Here is a 10,678-nt window from a genome sequence, read left to right on the forward strand (position 1 = left end):
GATTCCATCAAACCTAGCCCGTGTAGAATTTTGTTGAACGATGCTTCAGGAAGAGCTTTGGTGAAAATGTCAGCCAATTAATCAGTGGTTCGAACAAAATGAATTTCGACGTTCCCATCTTCCACATGATCCTTAATGAAGTGATACCTCAGTGCCATGTGCTTAGTCTTGGAGTGTTGCACTAGGTTATGACAGATCTTAATTGCACTTTCAGAGTCACAATATAGTGGAATCTTTTTCATATTGAGTCCATAGTTCCGGAGTTGACTTTGGATCCAAATCACTTGAGAAGTACAGGAGGCAGCTGCAATGTATTCTGCTTCAGCTGTAGATAAAGACACACAAGTCTGTTTCTTTGATTGCCAACTAACTAACTTCCCGTCAAGAAATTGGCAGCCTCCCGTGGTGCTTTTCCTGTCTAGTCCACAACCTCCAAGGTCTGCATCTGAGTAGGCTTGAACGAAGAAGCCTGAGTTGGATGGATACCATAGGCCTAAAGAGGTAGTTCGCTTCAGATAACGGAGTATGTTCTTCACTGCAAGCATATGAGGTTCACGTGGATTCGCCTGAAATCTAGCACAGTAACAAACAGAGAACATTATATAAGGCCTGCTAGCAGTAAGATACATCAGAGAACCGATCATCTGGCGATATAGCGTAATATCAACTGCTGGCTTATCCAAGGATGGGGTGAGGTTGGTGCCGAACGCCATTGGAACTTTAACCTTTGAATCTCCCATCATGCCAAATTTTGCAAGGAGAGTCTTCGTGTAAGCTTCCTGATTAATAAAGATGCCTTCGGGTCCCTGTCTAATATTTAAACCAAGAAAAAAGTTAATTGGACCCATTGAGCTCATTTCAAATTTAGTCTCCATCAGCTTTCTGAATTCAGTCGTTAAGCTAGGATTCGTTGAGCCAAAGATGATATCATCGACATAAATTTGAACAATCATAAGGTGGTTACCTTCCTTCTTACGAAAGAAGGTTGGGTCAACCGAACCTTGTTTGAATTTGGACATCTTTAAAAACTTGGTTAGCGTTTCATACCAGGCCCTCGGAGCTTGTTTCAGTCCATATACGGCTTTGTCCAAAATGTAATAGTGATTGGGGTACCTTTCATTGACGAATCCAGTAGGTTGCTCCACGTACACCGTTTCTTCAAGTTCTCCATTTAGAAATGCGCACTTGACATCCATTTGGTAGACCTCAAAGTTTTTGTGTGCAGCATAGGTAAGAAATATTCTAACGGATTCCAGCCTAGCTACAGGAGCGAAAGTTTCTTCATAGTCGGTTCCTTCCTCCTGACAGTATCCTTTCACCACCAGACGGGCTTTGTTTCGTATCACGTTGCCTTCCTTGTCCATCTTATTTCTGAAGACCCATTTGAGACCAACAACTGAGGCATCTTGAGGAGTTGGAATGAGGCGCCAAACTTTATTCCTTTCAAATTCATTCAGTTCGTCTTGCATAGCTTGAACCAATCGGAGTGATCAAGAGCAGTGTTAACTGTCTTTGGTTCAACTTTTGAGACGAAGGAGTTAAACATACAGAATTCTACTTTTGAAAATAAGGAAGTTTGTTTTGCCTTTAGTTGTGATCGGGTTAGGACCTTTTTAGAGACATTACCGACAACCTGGGAAATAGGATGATCTCTGGTCCATTTGACAAGAGGAGGGTAATTTGGATCATAAGATGGATCCAATTCAGCGTTTACCATCTCTTTTAGTTCAGATTGACTGTCATCATCATAAAGCATATCGGCATGCTCCCCCTCGACAGATAAGCTTTCAGGTGTGTCTTGAGTTTCCGGAGCTACAGGGGTTTCGGGTGGTGTCGAGCTTTTGGGTGTTGACGCACCTTCGGGTGTTGTAGCACTTTCGGGTGTTGAAGCACTTTCGGGTGTTGAAGAACTTTCGGGTGTTGAAGCACCTTCGGGTACTGTTGTGCGTTCGGGAGTAGCTTGAGAACTGTTCTCCCCTTCAACATGTGAACTCGTATGTGATGAAGAAGATGGATCCTCCCCCTCAACTGAAGCATCGTGCTGTGGAGGTTCGTTGAAACTTGATCCTCCTTCCTTCCTTTGTTTGGCAGCATCGTCGATGAGTTGCTTCAGATGATCTACTTTGTTGTCTGCTGCACTGGCTTCCGAGAGAGTAGCCTTCTCTGGTTCATCGAATAACTCGACAAACTTCTCAAATAAGTTTGCGATCGAGGCTGTGACTTGGCCTATTTGAGAAAAGATTTCTCCAATTGTATCTTCGTTGGCCTTTAGCTTTTTGACATAGCTATCATCAAAAGTCACATAATAAGTTTCTTCTATTTTCCTCGAGTGCTTGTTTAATACCCTGTAGGCTTTCGAAGTGAGAGAATAGCCCAGAAATATCCCTTCATCGGCTTTGACATCGAACTTATTACGATGTTCTTTAGAATTGAAGATGAACCACCGTGAGCCGAATACATGGAAAATTTTGACATTTGGCTTCCTGTTGTTGATGATCTCATAAGGAGTGAGAGTGAATCGCTTATTGAGATAAGACCTGTTCTGCGTAAAACATGCTGCAGCAATAGCATCAGCCCAAAAATATAAAGGTAAAGAAGCAAAACTTAGCATGGTTTGGGCCGCCTCACAAAAAGATCGGTTTCGTCTATCGACAATCCCGTTTTGTTGAGGGGTGTAGGGAGCTGAGAAGTTGTGACTGGTTCCTTTTTCGGCCAAGAATTCTTCGAATTCTTTATTTTTGAACTCCAGACCATTTTCGCTCCTGATGTTGCGAACGACTTTCTTCAGCTGTACTTCAACCTGCTTGATAAACATCTTTAGCTTTAGAGTCGCTTCAGATTTGTGCTTCAGAAAGAACACCCATGTAAAACGCGAAAAGTCATCAACAATGACAAGAATATACTTGCTACCGCCGATGCTTTCGATAGATGATGGACCACACAAATCAACGTGAATTAACTCTAGTTGTTCAACAACTTTAGTGTTTACAATTGATGGGTGACTTTGATGACTCTGCTTCCCCATTTCACATGCAGCACACAAATGTTCTCGATCGTACTTGAGCAATGGAAGACCTCGAACATGACCTCCAGTGACAAGTTTGTTGATATCTTTAAAGTTAAGATGAGAGAGTCTTCGGTGCCACAGCCAGCTTTCGTCAGATTGTGCTTTGGATAACAGGCAGATAGCTGGATTCCCTTTGATGGGTTTGAGGTTCAGGGGAAACATTTCGCCTTTGCGCTCCGATTTGAGAATTACTCTTTTCGTTTTCTTTTCAATTATTTCCAAACCCTCATCATCGAATGAGACCTTGAGACCGGTACCTCCAACAAGCTGAGATACACTGATGAGGTTGTGTTGTAGTCCTTCAACATATGCAACCTTCCTAATTGTAAAATCACCATTTTTTATCATTCCATAGCCTTTTATTGTGCCGAATGAGTTGTTCCCGAACTTGACGTTTCCACCGTTTGAAAGAGACCGAAATTCCCTCAGCTCTTCTTTCCTTCCTGTCATGTGACGCGAGCAACCACTGTCAATATACCATTCTTCGTCAAACTGCTCGTCACTGATAACCTGCAAAAATTAAGCAGATTTAGGAACCCAAAGTTTCTTGGGTCCACGTGAGCCTTTCACAGGAACAAGAATAGTAAGAGAGATGTCAACAAGATATGTTCTTTTAATTAACGTTGTTTCATCTTTCTTTTTAATGGTGAAAACCTTAATTTTATTGGGATTTGTTGCTTTTGGTTTGGATTCTGGTTTAGGAATTTGGACTTTAGGATGATTTTGATTTGGTTCGACTGATGAAACCTTCGATTTTCCTTTCAGATCTGTTGAAGATTTAGGTTTTTGAGTACGAACAGAATTGAATTTAGAATGTGGTTGAGAGGAATTAGAAGAATGAGAGAATTTTGACTGAGATGTTTTCTTGACTTGAGGTTCTAAGTGACCCTTTTGTTTTTGATCATTAGTGGGACCGAACCTAGAACTTTGGTTGCTTTTGCTCTCAGAACTGAACTTATGCTTTCGGTAGCTTGAGTTTTCTGAACCGAACCTTTGCCTTCGGTTGTCATAATTTTTAGAACCGAACGTATCCTTTCGGTTGTTATGACCCTCGGAACCGAACCTCTCCCTTCGGTTGTTATTACTTTCTTGCGATCTAACAGTACTTTTCTCTGACTTTGAATTTCTGTCATGATAAGAGAAATGGGCGTTTTGAGATTGCCAAAACTGTTTTCGTTCAGAGAGATTCTTCTTGTATCTCTGATTCCTTTGCTGTTTTTGATTTTGCACCTGCTTCGGCTGAGGATGGATATTCGCCTTTTGTTTTTGCTTTCTGTCAGCTGGTTCACTTTGAACTGATGATGTTTCGCTTGAAGGAGTGACTTCTTTTGCAGAAACTTCTTTTTCTTTAGGAACATCTTTTGTACCACTAGTACTTGGCACGTCGAAGCTATCAGGCTTGTTCAAAGGCTCTGGCACATATATACCTTTTGTTTTCCATGACATCCTTTCTGATAGACCAACGGTTTCGTCAGCATTGTCGATAGGAGCGGACCATAAGAATTCATGACAACCATCATCATTATCTTCATTTACAATGGCTGTGAGTTCGGCTATCTGATGTTCGGTTACACCTGTGACCTTATACACCTGATTTGGAGTCCTCCTTACCTTTTGGTATACTACAACCTTTTCTTCAAGGATCGGGGACTTTTGTTGGGATAGACGAGCAAACTCCACAGAATTTTTTGAAATAAGATTCTTGTGGTTTTTGGGCTTGCTCTTGACAAACTCAGAACAGTCAACTACATCCTCTACAAAAATTTCACTAATATCATCGTCCTCATTAAGCTCAGATGCATTTTCAACATCAATTTTATTTTCTGAGCTCAAGTTGGCACTCAATGAGTCAAACTTTTGTATGGTTTCGGTCCTTAGTTTTAGTTTATCATTTTCATCCAAAAGATTTTACAGCATGTCCTTATGGTCCTTGGACTTTATGAAGGATTCGATTTTGTCTAGACCATACATATATGTCGGATTTACATCCTCAGACGAAACTACACATTCACAATTATATGCTTCAGCGTCGATTTCATCCTCCTTAAACTCAAGGAAGGGCAAAATCATGCGATGAATTTTCTGCCCTATTTCACAGTTCAAATGCAGTTGAGTGATATTAGTGTAAAGACGTTTAGCAATTAAATAAAAGACATTTCTCTGTTTTAAAAGTTTAAATTGTATCTTTGTAAATAAATGTTTTCGTCCTTGGATTTGATTAACTCTGACTCCTTCAGCTCGATCCACATCCTCCGTTCCTCACTCTTTGAAGACACCCTGCTTATTTGGTCAGTTAGGTTAGAATTGGTGACCCATTTTTGAGTTAAACTGCTGTCGTGATGAGAGATTCTTGAATTTACATTTTTTAATTCTTTTTGATATGAACTTTGTGGGACTTTGAATGAAACAAAAATGGATTGTACCTTCTTGATTAATTCATCAAGCTCGTTAAACTGCACGCTGAGAGGTTTTGCTGTGAAGCACAAGTCCTCTCGCTCCTTTGTGTCTTCATTCCCACCTTCTATGTTGTATCCCCTCATTTGAGATACATCCGACACCATCAAGCACTTTCCACCGCTTCCTTCATCTTTCGCAACATAAGCCTTTCCATGAGATGGCTTCCTTACTTCATCATCCTCAGAGTCGGTTGACCAGACCTCCACGCCACCGAACTCATCATCTGCTACCGAACCCTGCACAATTAAAGCATTCATTGAAGGGTTAGTGACAACTTTCTTTTTCTTGATCTCTTCCAGCTTTTTCATTAACATAGCTTCTTCATCTTTCTCCTCATCCTTTTCTGCCATTTTCTTGAGGACACAATCTTTGGCATAGTGGTTCTTTCCTCCACAATAGTAGCAGTTCACACCCGAATCTCCTTCAACTTTCGGTTCCTTCTTTGGTTCTTCTGCCTTCGGTTCTTCCCTGACCTTTTCAGAACTATAACTTCCCTGCCAATTTCGGTTCTTATTGGTAGGAAACCTTTTCTTGATGAACCTCTTCGGGTTCGACACCATCATTGCATAGTCTTCAGAGGTAAGGTCATAGTCCTCTAAGTTAAGGTCTTCATCTTCCATCACACCTTTGCTTTTGGACAGAAGGGCCAATGATCCCAAGCTTGAAACCACATTTTTCTCCTGCAAGACAATCTTTTCTTGGGATTTCAAAATCCCTACCAGCTTTGCCAATGAGTAAGACTTAAATTGCTCATGTGCTTTAATAGTGGACACAACCGCTCTCCACTCAGATCTAAGACCGTTTAAAAACGTAAACTTTTGTTCAATCAACTTCCTTTCAATATCATGATTAATCATCTTACTAAGAAGATGATTGAAGCGATCGAACGTCTGAGTTACAGTTTCTTCAGGACTCTGCTTGAATTCACCAAACTCGGACAAGAGTAAGGTTTGAATGGAATGCTCGAGATCTTCGTCTGTGGAATATAACTCTCGCAGCCTATCCCATATTTCTTTAGCAGTGCTGCACGAACTCACTAGCCTGAAAGTATCAGATTGAAGAGCGAATCTGATAAGTCTCAATGCTTTAATATTGCACTGAAATTTAGATTTTTCGTCTTGAGCAATATCTTTTACGTCTTTCAACAAATCATTATACTCTTTCTGAGTTTTAGTGATTCTTGATGTTGCTGAATGAGCGAATGGTCCAGACACTATTGCTTCCCAAATAAGATATCCGTTATCCTCAGATCCAATGACATAATCTTCAAAGTGATGTGCCCAGAATTCGTAATCCTGGGTGTAAAGGATGGGAATCTTCGTTGTCGATCCAATGATGTTTGAGATGTTAATGGGATTTGATTGTGACTCGTCCATGCTTGATCGAATAACCTGTTTAAAAGATCAGACTTGTAATATATTAAATTAGGGCAAAACGAATAAATGCTGAGTTACATCAATTATAGGATGACGGCTCGATAAATATTAGTTACTGCGGAATAACCCTAATCGCAACCTTTTTCACAGAAAAGATGTGTATGAATTACACAGCCTCCTACTCTGATACCAATTGATGAGTTATAAAAACAACGTGAAGATCGATTAGATCTTTGTAACAGGTATTGCGATGAACATAAAACAGTAAATAAGACAATAGTGGATAAAAATATGTCGAATGATTAGATCAAACAATCCTCAGCAGAGCTCGACTAAGAACTTCCGCTGTAGAGGATTTAGGGTTACAAGAACGATAATAAACTTCTGAATCATGCTCTGATCGTTCTAATCTATCGTTAACCTAAGATGCATGCAAGCACCTATATTTATAACCCTACTAAACTCACGGATGGACAGGCCCATACCGGAGATACAAAAATGGACTAGCTAACGAGCCCAATAGACGCAACATATTATACAAAACACGACCCAACACACAAGTGAGTCACATATGAATTATATGTAATTCAAATGGAAATCACATGCAATTCACATATTAATCACATGTAAATCACAAGTGAATTACATATCAATTACATGTGATTCATATGTAAATCATAAGTGAATCACGTATGAATTACCTGTGATTCATAAGTGAATCACATATGAATTATATGTGATTCACATGTAATTCACATATGAATCACATGTAATTCACAAGTGAATCACATATCAATTACATGTGATTCACATGTAAATCATAAGTGAATAACATATGAACTACGTCTATATACACACTTGTATTTTGTGTGAGTGATCTTCGTTAATTATTTTTAAATTTTTTTTGGTGAATTTAACATGTGAATCTTAAAAGATACAATCACATATGAATATCACATTATATAATCACATATGAATCTTACATGATATATACATGTGCATTTTTATGAGTGTTCTTTCATTAATCATTTTTTTTTAATTTTCTTGTAGATTTTGAAAATTTTGTGGAAAATATTAAAAATGTGAAAAGTGATAAATTGAAAAAAATATGAAAATATTGATATGAAGAAATGATAACACTAAGAATGTTTGTAGTATTTTTTATTTTCTATATTTTATTTTGTATCGAATAAAATACTTGTACTATTATGTTTATAGATTAATTAATAATAATGAGATTTTTTATGATTACTTACGAATATTATAGTATAAGAAATATGCATATATATATTTGAAAATTTATGTATGTATTCACCAAAAACTTTGATTTTTTTGTTAAAAAAATTAAAGTTATTACTATATATATATATATATATATATATATATATATATATATATATATATATATATATATATATATATATATATATATATTCTAGTTTTCTTTTTTTTTTACTAATTTTTAAAAATTTTATTTAAAAAAAAAATACAATTAAGTTTTTTTTTTTTTAAATTGCAGTTTTGAAAAAATATATTTTTTATATTTTTTTAAATTCATGTTTTCTGAAAAAAAAAATTAAAAACTCTCAATTTTTTATAGAAAAACTAAGAATATTTTTTATAAAAAATCTGAAATTTGATTTATTATGTTAATTTTTAGAACTTTTAGTTAATATTTCTAATAATACAAAAACTTAAACATTAAATAAGATCAGCAAGATAACGATCATGCCCTTAATAAGTTAATTTTGATCTAACGCTCCACCTTTTAGTTCTCAAGTTCTCGGGAAAGTATGAGTTTTCAACAGATCTTACCCTATATATATATATATATATATATATATATATATATATATATATATATATATATATATATATATATATAAAGATAGAGAGAGAGTGTGTGATAGGTTTATGTATTCTAATTAGTTATTGTGTGAATGTAGAAGTGATTGTGGACCAATCAAAATAAAAAAAAATTAAAAATAAATAAATAAATAAATAAATAAGGGTAATTAAGTAATTTGATAAATAACTTCCACAAATACTTCCTAAAATTATGTTACTTTGTCTTTGACTTAATTTTTTCTCATTCTTATATACGTCTGTTCCCTATCAAAAACCCTATTCCACCATTAAAACAACTTCCACCAACGACCACCATCAACATAAACTCACACCTAAATACTGCATACCCAAATCGACAAGAAGCTAATCGGCACAGAGTCCTCATCGATGAAATTCACCACAATCGCAGCCGATGGGCATAGCTTCGCCACTGTAGAATCCAATCCTTTGTGCCTCTTTGATACAATCATCACCTCATCCCTCACAATCATCTCGCTACATCAACTAATTCCCATCATCGGTCGATGCCCGAATCTAATGCTCAAATGATCGACATTGCTTACCATTCTGCCACCACTCTGTCACCAGCAGGTCACCTCCTCCACCAGTGCTTCCTATATCAATCGAGATCAACAAGAAGATGGATTTCTTTCTATTATGATGCTATCAAGTTCGAGAAAGGCTTCAACGAGATTAAGCAATGGTAGTAATCTTGGTTGATTATTTGGTTCCGCAAGTTAAATGGGTCTAAGTTCCAGCATTTTAATGAAAAACTCTAAAAGGGAACTGGTAAAGGATCTGGATCAGAGATTTTTTAAATCGAGTTCATATGGATTTAATCTTTTTAACCTCCTCCTACAACATTTTTCGACCAATCCTCACTGAAAAGGGTTTTAAAAACCCATCTCGATCGAATATGCCTTCAGGTATGATTAGGGTTCGTCTATTTTAATTTCTTTACATTCGTTTTTAGCATGATTGATACGGACATGTGAGAGTTTGAGAAAGAATGATTCTTAAGAGGGAAGTGGTAGATTTAGAAAGAACATTTAGTTTTTATTCAAATATCCTTCGAGAATTCCTCCGAATTTGACCAGCCTGTGCAGTGAAATGTGTAAACATACCAAAACGTATTTCTTGTGTTTTATGTGGTCACATATTTGGTAATTTGAAAAATATAGTTGTCTTATTAATATTTCCTTGAGTGTTTTAGCCATTGATGTACAATTTGAGCAATTAATTGATGTTAGCTTTTATTTCTTCATTTCAAATATGAGTCGATTGTATCTTCTTCTTTCTTGTATCTACTTCAGTGAACTAGAAGAAAAGCATCAGGTGGTTACCATAATTGCTATAATGTATATGAAAGTTTAAAGAGTTATTTCATCTGATACGTTGTGATCTTTATGCAATTCATCTAATATATATAATATGTAATGTTGGGTCGTGTTTTGTATTAAGTATAGCGTCTATTGGGCTCGTTAGCTAGTCCATTTTGTATCTCCGGTATGGGCCTGTCCATCCGTGAGTTTAGTAGGGTTTAGTATATATAGGATCTTGCATGCATCCTAGAAAGTAATGATAGAATAGAACGATCAGAGTATTATTCAGCAAGCTTATTATTATCGTTCTTGTAACCCTAAAATCCTCTACAGCGGAAGTTCTTAGTCGAGCTCTGCTGAAGATAGTTTAATCTAATCATTCGACACATATTGATCCATACTTGTGTTATTTACTGCTTTTGCATTCATCGCATTACCTGTTAAGAAGATCTAATCGACCTTTAAGTTCCTTAATAACTTATCAATTGGTATCAGAGCAGGAGGCTGTGTAATTCATACACATCTTTTCTGTGAAAAAGGTTGCGATTAGGGTTATTCCGCATTAACTAATATTTATTGAGCCCTCATCCCATAATTGACGTAAGTCA

This window comes from Lactuca sativa, chromosome 4 (genome assembly GCF_002870075.4).
Source record: "Lactuca sativa cultivar Salinas chromosome 4, Lsat_Salinas_v11, whole genome shotgun sequence".
Taxonomy (NCBI): Eukaryota; Viridiplantae; Streptophyta; class Magnoliopsida; order Asterales; family Asteraceae; genus Lactuca; species Lactuca sativa.